This window comes from Dromaius novaehollandiae, chromosome W, assembly GCF_036370855.1.
Source record: "Dromaius novaehollandiae isolate bDroNov1 chromosome W, bDroNov1.hap1, whole genome shotgun sequence".
NCBI lineage: Eukaryota > Metazoa > Chordata > Aves > Casuariiformes > Dromaiidae > Dromaius > Dromaius novaehollandiae.
This window is the reverse complement of record NC_088130.1, coordinates 48149524-48172689: the sequence shown is the minus strand read 5'-3', so window position 1 is coordinate 48172689 and position 23166 is coordinate 48149524. Positions and strand designations below refer to the sequence as shown.

The following is a 23166-nucleotide window of genomic DNA, read 5'->3' as shown; positions in this document are numbered from 1 at the left end:
ACAAGTCCTCCTGTGGACCTAGAGAGATGAACAAGGTAAGCACTTTGTTCTAGCCTAGGCTGACAGACAGAAGCAGGAAAGTGTTCCAGCAATGCTGCTTACTGAAGTGGCCTCTTGCGGAGCGCTGTACCAAACAGCCTCTGTACCTAACTTCTGAAAAGCAAAGGGAGTCTGTTTGAACTATCTCCCAGCACTAAATTCCACCTTTTATTCTGAGATCTCTGCATCTTCTTGATCTGTTTAGGTACTTGCATTTTATAGGCCTGGAGACAGGTTTTGCATTTGGCTTACAAGAGGAAGTTCTTTCAAACAGTTTATTGCCAGAGAAACTCAGCTAATTCATAATTGGCTCTGAATATTTCTTTATGTGTCATCCCATATAAAATCTTATGGACATGTGTATACTGTAAAGTACATGTACCTCTATTGGAGGCAAGCGCAAGCCTTCTGCTTGTGCTTCCAGATGACTAAAAGTCATGCAAACATGGCTGGTGTAGTGCAGAGCCCAGGTTAACAGGCCCTGCTTCTTGGAAAAGAGATACCTCAGCACCAAACAAGGCAGACTCCATCAGGTTTCCGTCAACCTGGAGCATGGCCAGAAAGTTTCCATTTGCCTGCGAAGGGTTGCGTACACCTATATGTCCACTTTAATGGAATCTTATGGAATATTCTGATGGAATAAAACAAGCAAACAAAAACAAATTTAAGAATCAAAAGCAGAAGGAGTTTTATCAAAAAGATACCTCTGTATGGAAAGTGAGTAAACCTACAGCTTGCAAAGAAAATTGTTTTGAAGAACCCGCAAGGTCATTCTGAAGTATTTAAGAGATACAGTTGCAGGAAGAAATTCTGCAGTTCTTAAACCTGATGAGCTTATTTCATACTTCCAGCTCATCCGCACTGATGGTGGATTCTGCAAGCAAAGCAGCCAACTGGCTCCTCACAAAGTGAGAGCTTACAGCACGCTGGCACAAAAGCAATAAGCTTTTCTGTGCAGATTTTAGCCTCCAGTACATAGATCAGATGTTACAGATCAGCTTAATTATTTATTTGGCAAGAGTGTGATGGACAAATGGAGAATAGGAACAGACAGAGAAACATTACATTCCTGTTAGCTCATTTGTAAATCAGGTATAAGCTTGGAAAAGTCAAGATTATCCTGATAATCTGTTTACTTTCACCAGCATAACTCCATTAACTTCAGGGAATAGGGTCCTGCTTTAACATCAGTCAGAGACTCTGGGGTCTTTATAATTTTAGGTACAGCCCAAGCTGAATGTGCAGTTCTGCTAACATATCTTTATCAGTCCAAGGAGTGCTTCCAGGCAGATTTATGTTGGTTCATAGTGTTGACAGGGTTACACCGGCTGTTAACGTGGCAGTAGACTTCCCTCTGTCAGAGCTGAGAATGGCAGTTTTACTCTTTTGTACAGTGTAAAGCTTTCGTGCTTTAGTTGCCTCTAAGGTACAAATGTTTTGTCTTTACAAGCAGAAAGATGTTTTTCATAGAAATTATGTGAAGTTTACCTATAATGTGGAAAAGGATAAAATGCACAGTGTAGGCCTTTACATGTCTAGCAAAACTTCCTCTAAGCAAAGTTAAACCTGGGACACTATGTAAAGAAAGTGTGCAGCTGACAAAAGGGGAATTTTGATCAGAGTATTGAGTATTAGGATTTTAAGAGCCACATTGTTGTTGTTTCCATATGAACTTTTCAAAAGCATCATGATAGTCTATTTTGTATCCCATTGAAATCTGTGTATGGCTGAGTTCTAAAAAGAAGAAAGTCCAAGAAAGCCTAGATGCAGTAACACCTAATCCAAAGAGCTTAGATACTGTCCTGGAAAAACAAAGGAGTGGGTTTTTATTTCCACTGACTTTTGCAGAGAGCCGAAAGTATCATTTCTAATCTACCTAAATTATTTGGAGTCTGCTTACTTGGGAAATTGCATTTCTTTATATGTTATTCTTCCATTTTGAAGTTCAAGGACATGCTCAAAGAGATGCCCTTTAGAAACAAAAAAGGAGCTGACAACAAGATATTGTCTTGGAGGAGATATTGACTTTGCAGCTTGGTCCAAAAGTCTGGAGTCCATCCTCCTCATATGCTGCAGTCCTATCCACTCTCACACATCCTCTCTCATACAGAGGATGAACAACAGTGAGATTTTCTTTAACTCCATGGGACTGTGTACGGTAGGAGTTTAAATTCAGGCTGCTTGGTCACACTATATGGCAAGGAGAGGTGGAAACTCACTGCTGGAGAGGCTTTGCAAATATTTTTGTAGTTAGATTTGAATTAATGTTGACAGTGCCTAGAATTTCCCAAAGGTTGCATGTATTTCATTTAAGATGAAAGAAAATGTATTTAAAGATAGATGACTGGTATGTAATACATGGAGGGTTCTGGCTGTATAGCAGTAGTTAAATGATTTCTCGACATTCACAAAGTGTGTTTATTATTTTTGTTCAAGCATAAGAATTCAGAGGAAAATATTGTGACTGAGTTTCTTTAGTTAACTGCATCCGGTTATTTTTTCCCATCTGCTTTGGGGATGCTTGGAGCAATATTTGGTTGAACAAAGTCTGAGCAACTGTGGTTTTCATGAAAAATTGTCTTGTCTTTGACATATTCAGTGTGTTGATGAGAAAAATAAATAGAATCTAGTGCATGGGGCTGCACTGGAAGTTGCAGATGGACAAGTTGATGCACTGAGCCAATATGAAAAGCAAGAAGAAAATTTTGCATCTAGAAAGGATGAATAAGATATTAAGTTATTTGTGGTTACTCTTCTCTGTGGGTTACTGTTTTTACTTCTGTTCTTCTGTGGGTTGCTCCAGAACCACTGCAGCTATATGCCACCACTAATTTAGAGACAGAAATATAAGGACCATCTGGTGTTTATGTTTTTCAGTCTTAAAAGTTGACTGGAAAACATAAATGACAACCTTAGCTGTCAGGTAGCATAATTTGAAAACATGTAGGTTCCCTCCATCATTGAAAGGCATTTTTTTTCCTTTCAGATAAATACAGTAAAATGAGTGAAAATGTATAAATATATTTGCGAAAGAATATTTTGCCTTAATTTCCAAATTACAGATTATGGAATGATTTCTCACTAATTTGGAAGTGCACCATATCAGCCATGTATTATCACTATTACACCGTGTAATTTCACCTGTTATCTTCTATCTTTAAGTTTAGACTCAATTTTGTGAGGTCTTTTCCTTTATCAAAACAATATTCCATTAAAAGGTTCATATTGCTTAATGAAGGCTGGCAACTGTTGTTATATTACTCTGCCACATAACACCTCCCTTTTCATGTTGCTGGACCCAGCTACACACCACTTATCATTTCCCTAAGAGCTATGATTTGATATCCCAGGATAATCACATTTTGTTTACTTAAGTAACCACAATTTTTGGAGTGTACAGGGCAGAAAAACCTGCTTCAGTTCATTGGGTTTTTTTAATATTTTCTGAGAGGATTGAGGTTTGTCAAAAAAATCTCTTTTCATGGTTTTCAGCACATTTTCCCTCTCAGAGTTTCACTTCAAATATCACTAAAGCTGCGATTTGAGACTCCTTGTTTTTCTTTTGACATTCTTTCCACCTCCCTGCTGCCCCCCAGCTGCCTGCATTACTGCACACTGAATCCGGCTGTGGAACTAATGTCAGCTAAAGAGACCTTTTTTGGCCATATTATTTTTACATAGAACCAGTGTTCCAACCAGGCTCTCCCTGTCACTCAGCAAATTTTTGTACAGTCTTAAGCCAGCTCTGCCACCAAAAGAAAATTACTTTTAAATATTTACTTACATTTCTCACTAATTCCCACGTGCAGCCATCTTGTATCAATCTATTTGGTAGCAGCCAAACAGGAGATTCACTGAAACACTCTTTTGCAAGACTGAAGCTCTCTTGGCATTGGAGTGGTACTGTGGCAAGAAATAAATAAAAGGCAAAGATGGGACTGGATGATCATTCTTGCTAATGCACAAAGACTCAGGAGTATTTTTTTCCAGGAAATCACTCAGAACTGTGCTTTTTGCACCAGTGGGAAACCAATCAGATTGTTATGTCCTGCTTGGCATTCGAGGAGTATATGCCTCTTCTCAGAGTGTAGTTCAATAAACAGACTCTACACAAGCAGATGTGGTGGTTTTCCGTTCCGAAGTGTTGGGCTTCAGACATTCCCCTGAAGCCACTTGAAGTTGTGATTGATCAGCAAGACCTGAAAACCAGGTCCTTGGATTGCTGCCTAGTATTTTTAGTCTTTCTTTGACATAGTAATCTTATTTCCTCTTTTCCCTCATGGTATTTCATTCTCCTTATTCATTTAGCATTTCGCACTGAACTGTGAAACTTGTGACTATGATCTTTAGATGTCATCTCTGTAGGGAACGGCGATCGGAAGATCTCGCGATGGCACGGAAAGAGGAAGGAAGAGGAAGGATATGACGTAGAGATAGCAGTGTGCTTGTAGGTATATAAGCAAATACATGCGTACAATAAACGCCATTTGCAGCATCCTCATATTGGTGTCAGTGCTCATTGGCCCGGAGGCTGGGGGAGCCTCCGTGCCGTCTCAGGCGAACGGGAGAATGTCGCATCAGAAGGCGACAAGTGGTGACCCCGACGTGATAGCTGAGACGGCGGACCGCAGGCGGTCGAGAGGATCCGGATCATGGACGCGGTAGTTAAGGTTATACGCGTGGGTGCCCGGGAATGGGGGCTCTCTATGAGAGCGAATGCAGTTGCGAACTGCGTCGGGCGGCTCCTGAAAGATGGAGCGATAGTTAGAACAGGGGACATTTTTTCCCCTTCTAACTGGGAGAAGTGCACTCGAGCACTTGCTCAGAGAGCTATGGCCACTAAGAAGGCCGCAGAGCTTAAGACGTGGGGAGATATAACAATCATTTTAGAAAGGACTAGGGAGGAGCTTGAGACCTGGCAGGCTGCCCGCGCGGCGCTGCACATGTCCGCGGAAATGGCAACACAGACAGCAGCGAACGCAGAGGAGCGAACAGAGGCGATAGAGGGAGAGGCGATAGTAGGGGATGAAGTGAAAACGGAGAGTGTGGAAACAGACATAAAGGAGGAGGCGGTTAATCAAGAACCAGAGCAGGGAGAGGGGGAGGCAAAAACTCCAGAGGCTTACCCAATAACGCCCTCTTCTCCGCCTCCGCCGCGGTATCCGTGGAAAGAAATGAGGGCGATGGAAGGGGGAGAACTAGGAGAACCAGGAGACCTTTGTGGAGACCGAGATATGAAAAAGCCAGAGGCGGGTAGAGGAAAAGAAAGCAAGGTGAAAGTGAAGGAGGCAGAAGAAAAGGAAAGACTGCTTATAGTGGATGATCCCCGAGACTGGCTACCGGGGACCATGATTCGGGTGCAGTGGGAGGACGAAAGAAAAGAAGCAGGGGAAAGACCAGAAGCAGGGGAAAAACCGAGGGTCCCGCACCCGGGAAAAAATGGCGCTGGCCGAGAGAGGAGTGGGTGTCCACCAGCATTGCGGAAGGAGGAGACTGAAGACTCAGGTACAGCAACTAGGGCGGAGTTCCCCCGCCGCAGTCAGAGGCGAAGGAGAAAAAAAAAAAAAAAAAAAAAAAAAAAAAGGGGGGGAGGAAAGTCACAAGAGATATGGAGCAGATGTTTATGCTGCTTACAGCTCTGGAACAAGAAACAGCTAAACAAAGAGGGCTATCAGAGGCAATAGCTAAACAAAGAGGGCTATTAGAGGCAACAGCTAAACAAAGAGGGCCATCAGAGACAGCAGGTTTCACCCAAGCGGGAGGGGGAAAAGAAATTCCCCTAACAGACTGGAAACTGATAGCGACGGAATGTGCCCTGAGTGGCCTCAAGTTTCGTGCGCCAATAGGGGCCTTCCCAGTACGAATTGCCCCGGGGGGGGGGGCAGTGGAATGGATGCCCCTCGATCCAAAGACGGTACAACAGCTATTGAAAGCAGTGCAAGAACAGGGCCTGCGACACCCGGTGACACAGACGTTGCTGGACGCGGCGCACGCGGGAGGCCTAATACCGTGGGATTGTCGCGCCCTCGCGCGACTGGTTTTATCACCCACGATGGTCCTTATGTGGAAAGAAGCGTGGACCTCGCGCTTGCAGCAGGCGTTGATGGCCGCACAGGCAGACCCGCAGAACCCACTGGGCCAATCCACCCTACCGCGGTTAAGAGGAAATGATGCGGCCATGGCTACACCCCAGCAGCAGGCAGCGGGCCTGACACCTCGGGAGATACTGGTGACAACAGAAGCATCTCGAAAGGCCTTTGATGATATTGGGCCACTGGTGCAGCAGGCAGAGCCATGGACGACTGTGAAGCAGAGAGTGGGAGAGCCGTTTGACAAGTTTTGTGACAGGCTACAGGCAGCAGTAGAACTTGCATCTTTACCAGACGCTGCAAAAGGAGCGGTGATGTTGGAATGTATCAAACAACAGGGTTGCCACTACCATCAGCAATACCAAAGAATTGGCCAGTTGTGGTGATGGATATCCAAGATTGCTTTTTCTCTATACCATTAGCCCCTCAGGACAAAGCTCGATTTGCCTTCACACTGCCTTCAGAGAATCTGCAGGAGCCAGCAGCGCGATATCAATGGACAGTCCTCCCGCAGGGCATGAAAAATTCACCTACGATTTGTCAGGCGGCAGTAGCTAAGGTATTGCAGCCGGTAAGAGCGCAGTTCCCGCGCGCGCTTATCATCCATTACATGGACGACCTCCTAATAGCTGCAGAGACCCAGCAAGAAACCGATCAGGCAGAACAGGCAGTAATTAACTGCCTAAATGAAGCGGGATTGTACGTCCAGAAAGCGAAAACGCAAAGGGGAGAATCTGTCGACTATCTGGGAACCACCATCCTCCCCAGAGCTGTGGTCCCACAGCCGATAAAGCTCAATAAAGAGATACGAACGTTGCATGATGTACAGCAATTGGTTGGAGCTCTCCAATGGCTGCGAGGGCTGATAGGTATTCCCAAGGAGTGGATGGAGCCACTGTTCGAGTTGCTCAAGGGCCACAAACCATGGGAACCGAGGCAGATGACACCGAACGCGTTAGAAGCCCTCCGAAAAATAGAAGATCTCATGGCAAAGGGCGGAGTAACGAGATACGACCCGGCCAGACCAATCAATCTGTACGTGGCAGTTACAAGAACAGGAGCCATAGGCGTTCTAGGACAAGGGACACCGGAGCGTCCGGAAGTCGTATGGTGGATAGTGTCAAACCAAATAAGTACGGCATACGTCACAATCGTAACAGCGTTGGCACAGATGATACAGAAGGGACGAACCGCCACCGTTCGGCACTTCGCGAAGGAGCCTGAGTCCATTTACCTGCCGGTAAAAAGGAGTCAATGGGACAGCGTGGTCCAGAAACAAGATAGTATAGCAATAGCTTTAGAAGGATTCCCAGGAACAATCAGATTATCACCTGTGCTGGAGATGTATACACACCTCACCGTCCTTCGGCCCCATCTGAAAGCCCGAGTGCTACAGCGACCTGCACCAGGGTGCACAGTGTTCACCGACGCGTCATCGGTGACCAGGGCAGCGGTTGTTGTGTGGCAAGATCAAAAGGCCCAATGGCACCGAGTGAAGATCAGCGAGCCGGACAGTAGCGTACAGCATCTAGAGGCCCGAGCTGTGGCGCAGGCATTGCAAATGTGGCCAGAAGAGCATTTGAATGTAGTGACAGACTCCATGTTCGTCTTTAAATTGTTACACAACATGTCGTATCCCGGATGGGCCGGATCGCCCATTGCGCTAATGCTAGAAGAAGCCCTACAACAACGGCGGGCCACTGCCTCTGTTATTCATGTTCGGAGTCATGAGGCAATCCAAGGAGTGTACCAAGAAGGCAACAATAAAGCCGATCAAGCGGCCAAAGGTGTGTGGACAGTCGCAGAAGCAAGGCAGGTGCACGACCTTCTCCATGTTGGTGCAAAAGCACTGGCAAAAAGCTGCAACATCCCCCTTACCACGGCTCGTGAAGTGGTTGCGGCTTGCCCGTATTGCCAAAAAACCCCCCTGTGGGGCGCCGGCATCAACCCCAGGGGGCTGAAAGGAAACCGAATATGGCAAACGGACTTCACAATGTGCCAGCGACTTCGACCACGGCCCTGGCTGGCTGTCACAGTAGACACACACAGCGGTATCATCGTTGCGACCCAACATAAACGAGTCACAGCGCGGGCGGCACAGTTGCATTGGCACACGGCAATGGCCTGGCTGGGTGCCCCAGAAACTATTAAAACAGACAACGGCACGTGTTTCACAGCGCAAAGCACGAGAGAATGGGCCGTACGGTGGGGAATTAAACTAGTGCACGGTATTGCCTATAATAGCACAGGTCAAGCCATTGTCGAGCGAGCAAACCGCACTTTAAAGCAAAGGATCGAGATTCTTGGGGAGGGGGAAGGATATACACAAAGAATCCCCGCGCACAAACAATCAGAAATAATTATGCGCGCCTTATTCGGTCTGAATCAGTTCATCAGGGGGGAGGAGAACAAGACGCCAGCGGAAAAGCATTGGGTGGTCCGAGCGATGCACGAGGGACCAGACGTAAAGGTTCGAATCCCGGAAAAAGGGGAATGGGAAGAGGGGTGGCAGCTGGTAACCCAAGGACGAGGGTATGCAGCGGTCAGGCAGGGAGAAATGGTAAGATGGGTCCCTATGAAGTGGGTACGCCCAGACCTCAGGGCAAGGACAAGACAGGAAGCAGAAAGTCAGGTGAATTAATGAATGTCTGAGTTTTATTGCAGGGGAGGACCACCCTGAAAAGCCGATGATCCCTTCTAGCAGCAAAGACAACAGACAGGAGAAGAACAGATGAGAAAAGGCGCGTGAAACCACAAGAAGAACGCGTAACCAGAAAACCTGAGAAGATGGCAGGGGGGAGCAACCCAAGTAGCTCTCCTCGTAGCGATGCTGGGACTGGAACTCCAAGGGGTGAAAGGCGAACCAATGTTAGCGAAATGGGGTAGTAACAATCTATGGCTCACCTGACAAACCGGACAGGAAATAAGCAATTTTGCCTGATGTTGGTGGGTGCGGGGCAGCCCTTTTAAGACATGCTTAATAGGGGTCCCATTGAATTTGACCGTAGACCTACCAAAGCTGAGAGAGCATTGACACGCTGAATGCGTCATTGCCCTGGGACCCGCAAGAGCTTGACCTTCTGGGTTCAGTAGTGGTAATTGGCTTGGGCTAGGACCATGGGCCAGGCAATTACTAATAGAAGAGTTGCACCTGCTGCTGATGCTCGTGCTAGGCATATTAGTATGTAGACTAGTGTTTAGATGCTTGGTAAGACAACTGCTAGAAAAGGGGTGGTCCCACCCACACCCACACTATGAACGCTTAACCCGCGACACGGCAATTTAAAGCAAATAGCATAGTCAAAGCATGGGGAGGGGGAGATGTAGGGAACGGCGATCGGAAGATCTCGCGATGGCACGGAAAGAGGAAGGAAGAGGAAGGATATGACGTAGAGATAGCAGTGTGCTTGTAGGTATATAAGCAAATACATGCGTACAATAAACGCCATTTGCAGCATCCTCATATTGGTGTCAGTGCTCATTGGCCCGGAGGCTGGGGGAGCCTCCGTGCCGTCTCAGGCGAACGGGAGAGTGTCGCATCAGAAGGCGACACATCTCCCTTAACAAAAGGAGATTTGTATGTGGTGAAAAATAAAGTTTTAGAAAAGTTTAATTTGCATGAACTGCTGAAGAATACGTAAGAAGAAAAGAGAGTCAGCAGATTTTTCTTGCTTTATAGAAATATGGATTTCTTTCAGTTGCAGCATTCTTTCCTTTGGATGTATTTCTCTGAGCATTTTTCATTGCTCATAAATCTCAAAGATGAATAAAAGAAAATTTGCTTTCAGATAGGGTCAGGATGTCAGTGAGTTTTTGAGAAAGGGGGATTATTTGGTCAAGGCTCAGACTTATGGATGTTGAGCTTTTGGAATGAAGGGAAAGGCAAGACCTTACAGTTTTGTGTGATAATTCTGAGAACATAGCTTCTATAGCTTCTGTTTTTGATTGGATTATTCATGGTTTGATTCAGCTATTTAAAATCAGCCTGTTAGACAGAGAATGTATACTTCTAATTGTTTAGAGTCTGCAAATCAAAGGGCATTTCTCAGCTTCCTTTATCTCAGCCTCAGAGCAAGATTAATATATTTTTTGATTAAAGTGTATTTAGGTTTCTCCTCTTGGACTGATTGATTTCACTTGCAGTTCCAAAAGGAACATTTCAGGTCAAGCAAAAAAATTTAAGAAAAACAAAGTTGAAAATTGTTTCAAATAGGAAGAAACACTTCATTTGACATAAGATGATTCACTTGGATTTTGAGCATCATGTTAAACCACATTTGGAGGAAAAAATATCTTGTCTCAAATTAGAAAAATGATCTGCTTCATTTGGAAAATGTGAATACTTTGCAGACTTGAGAATTTTTTGTTCCGTGCTCTGCTACTTTTTCTTTTTTCCAAAACAATTCAAAGAAAGAACATGAATTCGCAAAGGATTTTCGTGCTGCCAAACTTTCATTTTTAATGAAGAAGTTTAATGAAAATCTTTGCCACACTTTGGTCTTACAGATACATTTTTATAGATATGGAGAAGTATATGATAAGGTATTTAATAATCTATGATATGAATTTCTGTAACTTATTTTACATGTTTTACAGAGTTAAAGAATCTAATCTTAAAACATAAACATCAGCTTTAGAAACTTGTTTGTATTATAATTTTGATTTGACAAACCTTACCCAAACATCCCTTTAAGGTCTTTAGCACCTACATTGTTATCTGCTCCAACTTCCTGCTCAGAGCAGGGCCCATTAGAGCAGGTTGCTCAGGGCCACTCTGGCTGAGATCTGAATATCTCCAAGGATGGAGAATACACAGCCTCTTTGGGCAATTTTTAATCTGACACCAGAGTTTGTCTCCTCCAGCTGAATGCTGAACATCCCTTTGACTCAATCCTTGCTAGCACCATGGTGCAATGGGGAAAGGAGCCCTTTGACTTTCCTACCTTCAGTTTATTGAAAGTGTTCTGCACCAAGGTCTTCTTGCAAGGAAGTATTTAGCCCCATACCATCAAGCTTAGACATCAACATAATGATAAAATATCTCTCAATATTGGGTGTTTTGCCAACTTCTTTCTAAAGCTCGGATTTCACCTGCTGAGATCCCTTTCCTGTCCTGATTAGTGTTGAGTTTCAAACCCTGAAAGGGAGGGGTGATGTCTGCTTCACAAGACACATTTCTTGTAACCACTCCCTATGATCATTCACCTTCTCACCTATGTCATCACATGATTACTAGATAATCATTCCTCTTCATACACTAGAGGTTGTTACAGAAAAGAGGATGTTACAAACATTTGCTTTACAGACTATGAACGTGTTCCATACTGGAACACTTGTATGTTCCACACATACCTTTGAAAAATATAGGAATCTTTCATGGCCATCAAAACTTGAAACCATCTAGAAGCAGTTAGTTTTCTTTGGAAAAATGTTCCCACCCCAGAGAATAGATAAAGCAGACTTCCTCTATTCTCCCTGCTCTGGCACCTCTTCAGAAGAAAAGGTCTCTCTTTTTCTCAACTGCATCTGAAAAATCTAATCTTTCTAATTTTGCAGCAAGGCTAGCATGTTTTCTATGATTCTGGTAGCAGGTAATATTAGATGTTTAAATAGTAGTGACATAATAATCTAGTGTTACATGATCCAATTTACTTAGATCCTGCCCTGCAATAATGCAAGACCATCCTTTGTGGGTAGCTGTTTCACAAGAGTCTTTTCAAGCACAGAGTGGAGAGTTATTGAGAGCTGTGGCACTACGCAGCACAGAGGTGGAGAGGGTTTTTAGCACTGAAAAAGAAAGAGGATGAGATCATTCTGAACTCTGCAAGTCAGAGCTGAATATGGTAACAATAATCAACATCATCTCAGCTGTCCAAGATGGAGCTGGATTGCATCTTTTGACCTTCAATCTTTATCTTCCACATAGCATTATCTCACCATTTAACTCTGGGTTAGTACCATTAATGGAACAGTATCTCTCCTTCCAGACTTTTCTCTACATCAGGAGAAATGGAACTAATTGCAGAATCAAATATGACTTTTCCTGTAACTGTGACTCAGATACACAAGATCCACTTTTATTCAGAAAAAGTGATATGTTCCTTAATGAGAACTTGAAGAATCCAGGAGTATTCTATAGAACATTGTTTTCTTTGGAAAATTTGGGGCTGCTGCAGCCAGGCCCCCTTATGGAAACATATCTGCTTCAACAAAACTCAGGTCCAGAATGTTTTATTTGATTTTTTTTCAGAGGGGAGAGGAAGGATTTGGAAAAGAGTTAGAAGAGACCCACACCTAGTGATTAAGATGTTCACCATGTACAAGACCCTGTTATATCTAAACTTTTTAAATTTTTGTTTGTTGACCGCTCTTCCAGCTTATTCTGATTCGGAATAAGGGTAAATGATGAAGCCATGATATTTTGCATGAGATGAAATGCTTGTTTCTGGCTAGTCCTAATTAAAACCTATACCTTAAGGCAGTCTTCAAAATTTAGTAGACACAATTTCACTGTGAGAAGGGGAGCACAACATAACATAAGAAGTACTGCAAAAACATAAATGTGTTTCTCTCTTTAACTAAAGTCTTGCTTTCTTTTTATTATGCCAGTTTGGTATACTTTGATAGGTACAAAGAGTATGGGATAACATGCAGCATCTAATTAGTGATCATTATCTGAGTACAGCATTAGAATAAAGGGCTTCTTACTGCAGATATTACTTTTTTCTTGCTATTTTGTTTTTTCCATTTGGAAGATCACTTCCATTTAAATCATATTAACACGTTAATAGTTTTCACTTTTACTGATTCAGGTCCTGTACTAAATATTAAGCATATGCAACCTAATGCTGTCTTACTTTATTCTGCTTCAGTGACTTTGTAAGTCTTCTGTCACAGGTCGTTTATGCTTTTATTGGTGCTTCTCTCATCAGGATTTATTTCCATACACTATTAATTAGAAAAGAAAATTGCATCCTCCTGCTCCATTAGCAATATTATTATTTTTTAAAATGGTAATTCAGGGCACTAGTAGAGAAATCCATCCTGATTTAAATAAAGTGATCAAGAATGTAATTATTATTATGTAGATTGAATATATGATCATTCACTCTTATCGTCAGACTGTCTCCTCTCCAATACCCTTTAATAATTCAACAACTTCGTTAAGGCTAACGACCTGAGATAACCCACTAGCGAGGCATAATCACCAGACTTAACAAAGATAATATGGAATATGATCTCTAAACTGAGGGGGATGAAATCTAGACCATAAGAATTGCATGGTAAAATTAGGATAAAAAAATATGAAAAACTGAAATAGGGATTTTGTTACCAGCACAGACATACACCCTACTAGCATTTCAGATTTTCAGTTCTATGTCTTGGTATTCTTTACATCATGAAGACACAACCTCTTTTGATGACTTGCACTTTTCTCTTAAGTCTTGCCATAAACTTGTATAGCCTACTAACATGTCATGTGTACACTCTATAGAGAGTCATTCACATGCCATGAATCATGAGTCTACCAAAAATGTTTTAATATTTTTCTTGATGTGTAATTCATAAATAGATGCAGTAAGTTGGAATTCAGAATGTTTGGGAAGGGAGGAATTGGAGGAAATTGCAATTCATCTGGCATCCTAAGCCAGAAGGCAAACCTAGTATGGAAAATCAACATACTAAAGAACCTTTGCATATCAAAAATTACCCGGCTTCAATGAAACTTAAAACAGTGGTTCATATGCTTTCTCACCTAGAGCAAACCATGCCTGTGATATAATCAGTTTTCCTTAATTATTTAATTGGTAAGTGTGGAGGAGAGAAGGAAACCTTCAAGAATGGACTGGAAGATTCCTTTTTGCTGTAAAGATGGTGTTGTATCCATGATTGTCTAATGATAAGAGTGAAGCAAAAGTTGCAGAGAAAGGTAATATTTTTTAATATTACCTGCAGATATTCTAAAATGAGATGTATTACCCCAGACACACTTCATTTGGCACCCAATGGCCTAAGATAAACACCTGTGTAAATCGTTTAGTGGAACCAGAACAGGGCTGTTCCCTGAAATGCAGTAGGTGGAAATTGTTTCTTTTCTTCAGTCACAAGGGGCCTTATAGAAGCTTTATATGAGTGCTAGCCCTAAAGAGATCGATGTCAAGTGTATTTTAAGTTTTAGTTTACTTGTGTTTAACTTTTCTTCTCCTTTAATTCTGTTTCCAGCATTGTAATCAAGAAATTAACTTTTTATTCCACTAGAAACAATCTTGTTTTGCTTTTAAGATTGGTAGCAGTTAAAAAGATGAATTTAGACACAGGGAGGAACAAATGACTGAAGATTTTAAGTTCCCACAGGTCTGCAAAATCTGGGAGATGACGCATGCTTTTGACAAAGTTATGTGGTCAGTTTAAGGGCTAAAGAAACCTTCCTTAGGGTGATATCCCATGCCTTTCAGATAAGAGGTAAGTACTGGAAAAATAGTTTATGACACCAGCTATACCTATACTGTTGTACTTTGTAAGGGAAATTATGCCATTGTACGAAACGTTTTGCTCAAATTTACATGGAAATTGGAAATCACAATTTAAGGTATAGCATAAAGCTGCCAACAGTACCACATACATTGCTGTATGGCAATAAGACTGTGGGATTTTCCCAGCTTCTCAGCAGCTTTGTCAAGGATGTAATTTTCATATGCAGCTATAATAATTATTTTGGATCAGAGATATTAGTGCACTGCTGCAATTGATTTTCCTCTTCCATGTCATGGAAATCGCACACAGGGAGACCAGTCTTTCCTGACATGAGTGGCTTTCATTACATTTCTGTACTGGAAGGGAGAAGAGCATGCATCATAATTGCTTTAAAAGCTAATATTTTGAAATATCTTTGAAAAGTCTTTTCAAGATTTCACAGTAGAAAATTAATGTCATTTCAAAACAGGGGCTTAATGAGAGCTAGCAGTTGACAGACAGTATGCAGCATAGAAAAGGTGTCCGTTACCGTGAAGGATACAAAAGATGAATTCAAAACGTTTCAGGATCCTCTTGTATGATACATTTATACCCCAGTATGGCTAGATTAGACTATCATGGTACAATATGTGTCTTCCTCTAGTGCAAAAATGTCAAATGCTGGGCCACAGATGAAAGGAACAGCTTGGCATTTGCTCTTTAGCCTAATAGAAATGCTAGTGTTAAAGAAAATAAAGAATAAAAGGTTAAAGACTGATTTGCATTTTTGTTAAAACAAAGATTACATTAAAATGAAAATGAAGATAATGAGGTTAACACACAAAAACCATGATAATGGTTTGGGTGGAAGGAAGGAAGGAATTTAACACAGTTTTGGTTTATACAAAAGGAGAATGAAGCCAATGAAAACAAATTAACTTAGGAATCATGCTTTTTGGTGGTAATGAAGTCAAAACTTGTCAGTGTTTAGCCTGAAAAGCTTGAATTCTGTTGTACAGTTCCAGACAATGAAAAACAGCCATTTATCCAAAAAAGAAAGAAAATGCATAATGTGTCTGAGTCCTTTTTCCTATTCTAAAAATGAATATATTCAATTCCATAATATCACCTATCACCACTGCAAAGCAGAAAATGAGCCTACAAGAGGTCTAGGCCTTAGAGGTCCTAAAGATGATGAAAAGCTTTATTTTTTATCCTGATTGCACATAGCTTATGTGGACTTGCTGGTGAAATTCCTTCAAAACTGGTCCTTAATGATTAAATTTCTGCTACTTCAACATTGATTAAAGACACAGAAGAGATCCTCTGGAAGTCTTAGGAAAAATTCACATGAGCAAAGGAGCAAATGTTTATTATTCCTCTCAGTAGCCTAGTGCTTCTCTAATCTATAACTCAAGTTTCAAGAGGATTTTTAAGTCTGACCAAAATTCTGTAAAAATAATACCTAAGGATTTGCAAGCACTTTGCAGGAAAAGTATACTTTGATTTCCTTTCAGCTAATAATACTAGCTACTACATTCTCTGAGTTTTGAGGGAAAAATTTAAAAGATAATGACCTATACAGAGACAAAGGGACCAAAGGAAAAGTTGATTTTTAGCCAAACTTCCTGCTCCCAGACTCCTTCTGTACACTTACCCACTTGAAATCTGATCATTTTCCTGGTATTACAACTGCATTGTTATAACAGTGACAATTTCAGGTGAACAACTGAAGGCATTCTGATACAGTAAATATATCCTTTTATGATTGGTATTCTTAACACATACTGAGTCAAGTGACATTTTGTTCAGTCATTTTTATTACATAAGGGAATTACAGATGGGTAATCTGGAAAACTAACTTGATGTCTGTGGTACCCCTTGCCAGAAAACTGAGACAGGAAATGGTTCATCATAGACATAAAAAGCACAATTCAGGAAAAGATATTGAGCTTTTACTAGTTTATAGCTGATCTTCTCCCAGGTGTCAAATCGGAAATTCTGTGCCTTTTATAAACAATGTTAACGTTTGCCTGGGTGTTGTCAGTGACGGGGGAGTGAAAGAGTAATTACAGCAGCTCTGAATATAAACCCTGTGTGGAGCTAGTATTTAGTCACAGCCCATCCCTGCTACCCCCTCCTTGGACCACCAGCACTCTCCACAGGCAACACACTGAGGCAGGGAGAGCAACTTCCTTTGCCTGAGACTTAAAAATGAGACCCCATGGAGGAACGGGATGAAAAATACAGCTTTCAAACCCTTTTGTTGTATAGACATCTTTGTGAATGACTTTCAGACTAGACATAATCATAATGCTTTTCATTTCCATTTCTTTTCTGGTAGAGGGTGAAGCTCTTCTACTAGGTAAAAATAACTGGTCTTTGGGGCAGAATAAAAGGTGAAAGAATGTGAAAACTCTCTCTTAGGATGCAGTTTTCCATGGATTTTTATTTGTGCAGAATGGAATAGATTCATTAGGAGAAGATAAGACCCTTCCGAATCAAGCTGTAACCCAGGCGTAGGGAACTGCTCTAAGACATAAGAAACGTGTCACCAAACCCTTGCTCCTTTTTGGCAAAGGGAAGGTTTGAATGGTAATCACCCCCCTGCCAGGTGATTGCTCAAGCCATAGGCTATTGAATACAGTGGGACAGGAGGGAGAGAGGTTGGTGTTTCCTCTAGTTTGTCGGAGCATGCCTATTCAGCTGAGTGCCCAGGAGTGAACAGACAAGGAAATGCCTTGCTGGCATTAGCTGGGAGAGTTGATATTAGACGTGAGATAAATACTGAGTAGGTCTGGCCTACCAAATCTTAAGTCACTAGGTAGGTGCATAGTGGCAGACATTTCAGCCATTTTCTTGTAAAGTTAAAAAAAGGGGTGCCAAAGGGATGTACATATTTCCAAGGGTTAGGCAAAATTGTGAAGGTCTAAATTTTACACAAAAATACCCAAGTCCTTATTCTTTAATTGAGGGTAACTAGCACAGGAGAACAGCAGTTAAATTTTCCCACTGAAATCAGTGGCTCTGTGCAAGTCTGTAATCTTAAACATTTGGTAACTGCTTCCAGGAATAGGGCCAAAGAGTGGGATAGCAGAAATCCCTCACATTAACACCTTCTATTTGAAGCTAATGGACTGGTCCATGAGCAAAACATTAGTGAGGGCTTTTGAAAGTCCCACCTAGAGCAGTATAAGATGTAACAAATGGGAGTCTCATGAATTGCTACATCTGAAGAATGCCAAACAGAGGTGATTCGCAAAAGGAAAGAGGATAGGTGTTTTCCTGAAGATTAAATTCCAATAAATACGTTTTATTTTACAGATGAAAGATAAACTTCCTACAGAATCCAGACCAGAAGAATTCTATGCCATTGAGCAAGTAATACACAGTTGAAGATAATCTGCTGTCTGAAATGAGATTCAGGAATGTTAAAGCCGGTACGTGATAACTGCTACTTTATTTTCTCAGACATCTGAACAGGTCTCTTCACATTTAGTAATTTCACCTGCCCTTTGACTTGATTACATTATTAAAACAGCCTCCCAATGAATATGAAAGAACAAGAAATAGTTAACTCAATTTAGAAATGCTTCCCAGGTCATTCTCTTTCTTCACTCATGAATTTAGAGTACTGTGAATAAGGCATAGATATTATCGTTGATTTGCCATTGAAATAGATATATCTACAGCTGAGTGCTGACACTGAAAAATACATTTAGTTGAGGACCAGTTGCTATCAGAAATAACCCCATAATGGAAAAGAATTTGGAAAAGTATCTCAGGTGTTTTCAATTTTAAGATAGTGACTTAAAGTAATTGTCTGCTTTATAGTAAGTGTAAACAAGATTTGTGTGTCTAAATTCTTCAAAAAAGTTGAATATGCCAAACATGTACCAGTAATATTTTGACTTGCAACAACAATGACAAAACTTAAAACATAGCACTCTATTGCATTTAGTGAGATAAGTATAAACTAAAGGTTATTAGGCTGGGAAGGGTCAACTGTGCAGTTTAATGTAGGATATCCCAGGATATCCCTAATTTCCCCTCCTGCGTCTTGTCCAACAATAGTGGTTAAGCTAAAGCATAGAGATAGCCTGCCTTAAGTGCAGAGATTTTCAAAGACGGACTATCCAGCATAGCTTTGATAATTTTTTCTGATTTTTAACTATCCCTCAAATATCAAGATCCTATTCCTTACTTGAACGTACATTTTGTGATTTAAAGCCTTTAAATCTTATTATATATTTGTCTGATAAGGTTGTCCTTACTATCACATTTCTGGTCCCCAGAATGAACAAATCAGCACTCAACCTCCTACCTGAACTAAGGAGGATGAATTTCCTGAGCTGCTCATGACATTGACGTGACTGCCTGAAAGCTCTCATACTGAAAGGGTGAACAAATTCTAAGTGTGATTAGCTTATTTCATTCACAGGAATCAGTGTCAAACTTGTGAAATTAAATTATCGACAGCAATACTTTATAGAAAGGTCTCATCATTTATGTTCTTCAAAAGCTGGGATGGAATGGATTTAAAATGCTGTAAACTAGTGGATTACATACAAAGCTGGAGCCAGTAGAGGAGCTGGGTTTTCAGGCATGGACCCTACAGTGAAATCCAAAGCACAGATGCTGCTATCTGAACTCTGCATTGTACACAGGGACACACAGATGTCCTGAAATGGTGGGTCAATAGTAAAGACGGGAGGGTCAGCACATGTGACTCTACTCGGACAAAGACTGCCTTGATGCAAGCAAGTATCCCAAGTCTGTCAACTTCACCTGGACTCTTCTTCAGTGCTCTGCCTCAAGCCTGTGTGTGAAAAAAAGTAACGGTTATTCGACAGGGCAAGATCAGGCTTCTAATTACAAGATTGGAAGCTACAAAAGATTGAAATGCTGTGGTAACACCAGCCTCATTTGGGTCTAACAGCTAGATTGAGACATATCCCAGACATTACTCCAGAGATCTGACCTGTGTGACAAGCTTTTGACTTCTACAGGCTTCACACAGAGCCAAACATAATGCCATCCCAGGATATAATTTATCATTTTTCTCAACTTGTGGGTAGTGTTCAATGCACTAACCCAAAATAAGAATACTTAGCTTTAAGCTGATGTTTTCTGTGTTTCTGAGGCAAGAGGCAATCTCCTCCCCTTTGATAAGAGGAATGAAGATTGAGCCGAGTCCTATAAGCAGGCTGAAGAAAGTCTGTACTAAGTTACGAACTTACACAGTAGAAGCTCTACAACCCCAGCTCTGAATCCAATTGAAAAAAAAAAATACAACAGAGGTGTAGTGCAACATTCAAAACCTGTCCCAGTGCTAATGGTCAGCTGTATGCCCAGATGAAAGTCTGTAAAAACACAGGCACAGAATAGTTGTGTTTGTATCCTATATTGATCCACACAGTCAACTATGCGGATGAATAAAGGAAACGCCCTGAAAGTTGGAAGCATGCCAGTATTGATTATTTGCAAATTAGTCCAGCTAAGGATTTACATTATTTAGCTGTAAGGTAAATTATTGCTGACTATGGTCTTACCATCCATTCTGATGTTAGAATTAGAATCACAGAAAGTTTAAAAAGCATTGACAGAGATTAAAGCTTATCAATAGCAGCAAGTAAATTAAGTTAATGCTTTATAAATTAGACACCTGCTCCAAGTAGCCCTTCAAGAAACTAGATGGGAAATCTTATTTAATAGCATATGCAGTTGCCAGGAGGGCTTTCTTCCTTGTCAGGAAGTTTTGCTTGAAATCCTGGGTGTGTCGGGGGTGGGAATGATTCTAGCAGACTCACAAAGAATACAAATTGTATGTTTTACCAAAGAGCTTCTCTGTTACAAAAGACACATTTTGCACATGAAAAAATTCCTTTTCTTCTTGCAGGGAAAAATACAGATTGCTTAAATGTAGATCCTGAGAAACTATAGAGAACACAGCTTAAACAGGCCTTGTTATCATGATAGGGGTCTCCGAGATGCCCTGAGGCAGTAGTTCCAAAGCTGTTTTGTGTCAAGGCTATTTTGGATCCCTTTTATTCCTCACCTGGCTTTCTCATCTTACTCCTCCTCTACTTTTATCATGTCCTAAATACTTCTCTTCCCACCCTGCTCTGAGCAGCACTTTCTTTCTTCCAGATAACCTTTATTCTTCAGGCTCAAGCTGAGAAGAGGCAGCAATCAGGGCTAACAGTATCCCACTTCGAATCTCTCCTACCTGGTCCTGCTCCCCTCGTCCACTTCCTAAAGGGGCTGCAGTCCAGATAGGGAGAGAGGGTGCTAGAGCGAGGAGCACAGCCTGCTGCAAGGATGGCTCCCAGTATGCTTTCCACTGATTGCAATTGCCTTTTCTTGCCCAACAGGCAGCCTGCTCCTTAGCCCTGCAGTCAGAACTGCCCACTGAATGTTCACATAACCAGTGCTGTGTAGGACTACTATCTAATATGCTCACGGTATGCTTGATTTGACTGAATTATCACTTAAGTTTTAATTGGCACTGGTTATCTCACCAGATTTTTTATATGAGAGGACAGTTTTCTTGGGACTGGGGTCATCATCTCATAGTTTAATTTCTCAGTGCAAACGGAAAAGCCAGAATTTTTCAATATTAAAAGAAAAATGAAACGAGTTCTGCTTAACATACCAAGCCATACATCTGGTTTATTATTTGTATTGCAGTATCTGAAGTTGGTTAAGTCTGTGTGACAATCATGTTGCCACAAGGATTAAACATCATCTTTAATTCTCAGAAGCCCTCTCAGCTGATATTAAACATTCATGATTATTTTCTGAAACCTGCTGATCAACACTTCAAGCTCAGTCTGAAGGTGAGAAGGTAAATGGAAGCTGTCCTATCAGAATCAGAACTTTTATTCTTTCTGAGATCAGTCAATCACAGTCAAGAATAAGTGACAATTGTCATTATAATGCATTAATTGTGCTTGTCAGCGCTCCTTGGGGTTGTTCAATTGAAATAGTTCTTTCATTGGTCATGCTTCCAAAATTTTTCATTTTTACAAGTATTTATTTTTAACTATGTGTAAATAAAACCCAGGAAATAGCTAGTAAAGGGGGAACTTGATAGGCTCCAAAAGGCAAGAACTGATACATGATACTGTTGCATATTTTATTCTAGAATTTGAAGGCAAGGGAAGGAGAGAAACACCAGTGGTAAACTAAAAGAGGAGTGGACCAGAGACCAGGCAGAACATCAATAGCTTGTTTTATGTGTGTTTAAAAAAAAAAAAAAAAAAAAAAAACACAAAATGAGTAACGGCATAGTCTATATTCAGATCAGACAGTGATGGAATCCGATGTAATGACCCCACTGATGTTGGCAGACATCTAGTCTCTTCCTCTTATCCCCAGTTACAGCATATTGAACCACTATTCACACACATTAAAGGGCTTTATAAAGGAGGAGAGCATTTTTGTTTTTTTATGGAGGGGGAAATTAAGATAAAGTGGGTTAAAAGAGATTTGCTTAAGATTACCAGAAAGGGCTAGACCTCAAATGTTCTGGTTTATAGTTGTCTAGCTGTCTAGAAAACTCTATCCCTTTAACCTTTATAAGTAAGCTCTCTCCCTCGAAAGCTGGCAGGGAGGCAAGGGAAATGTGTTAAAATTGTGACTCACCTGGAATTATGTACTAAGCAAATATGTAGATCTGCACTGTCTCCACCAAAACCTTCACTGTATAGTTCCAAAAAAATTAACTCTTCACTTCTACAAAGCATCTATATGCCATGATTAAATCAGCTGATCAGCTGCCAGCAATATGTAGGTGACAGTTCTCATCCTCCACAATCATAACTTTGTTGGCCCTGTGTTGTTTTTACAGAGAGTATCAGATCACAAGAGAAGAAGAGCTGTTTAAAACTGAACCTAAGCAGGAAAGAGTTGATGCTAGAAGGTAGATAGGTGAAGGCTATAAGAAGTTTGGAGCCATGATATAATCTCCTTTGATCTGGGGCATGGCCCTTTGCTGTCTGATTCAGTTGTTCAGGAAGAACTTGGATTCAGAAGATACTCATAAAAACAGAAAAAAAAAATCTGTGATTGAACTCTATGAAATGAAAATATCTTTGAAATGTTGGTATCTTTGTGATTTTATAAAAATCATACACTTCATCTGTCTTAGGGGCATCACTTGCAGAAATGTTATTGGAAACTATTCCAAGGCCGCTTTAATCTCGAATGATCAGGCCTCTCAGGATTCACAGCTGGATTTGCCCCAAACATATTTTAACAAGGGTTTCTACAATTTCTGTAGAAATTTGACTACTTTATTAACTTGTTCAAGACTCATACAATTTTGACACATTACAGCATCTTCGTTATATCCACTTAACACCTCATTGTAACACATAAATGAATGCTGCCACATTGACATTTACAAGAGGTGGTCAAGTGCTGAGAGAATTGTATGTTGTCAGGATGAACTGCAGCAATTAGACTAAAATGAACTCCAGAGAAAGTAAATTTATGTTTATATCTTTATCTACTATCTATAGTTTCCTTTGAAGTAGTAATGCACTGACAAAGTCTTTTCCGGTGTCAGATGCTGTTGTTT

The 23166-nt window shown here is 41.1% G+C and overlaps 1 long non-coding RNA gene across 2 annotated transcripts in view; it reads left to right on the top strand.

The window, feature by feature from the left end:
* The window catches only part of LOC135324127 (uncharacterized), a 53105-nt gene extending 33486 nt beyond the window's left edge, over positions 1-19619 (top strand). For both annotated transcript variants that reach the window (XR_010385479.1, XR_010385478.1), the window contains 2 exons: positions 17907-18022; positions 18878-19619. This is a non-coding gene — a long non-coding RNA (uncharacterized LOC135324127). The remainder of the gene's footprint in view (positions 1-17906; positions 18023-18877) is intronic.
* The last annotated feature ends 3547 nt before the right edge of the window (positions 19620-23166 follow it).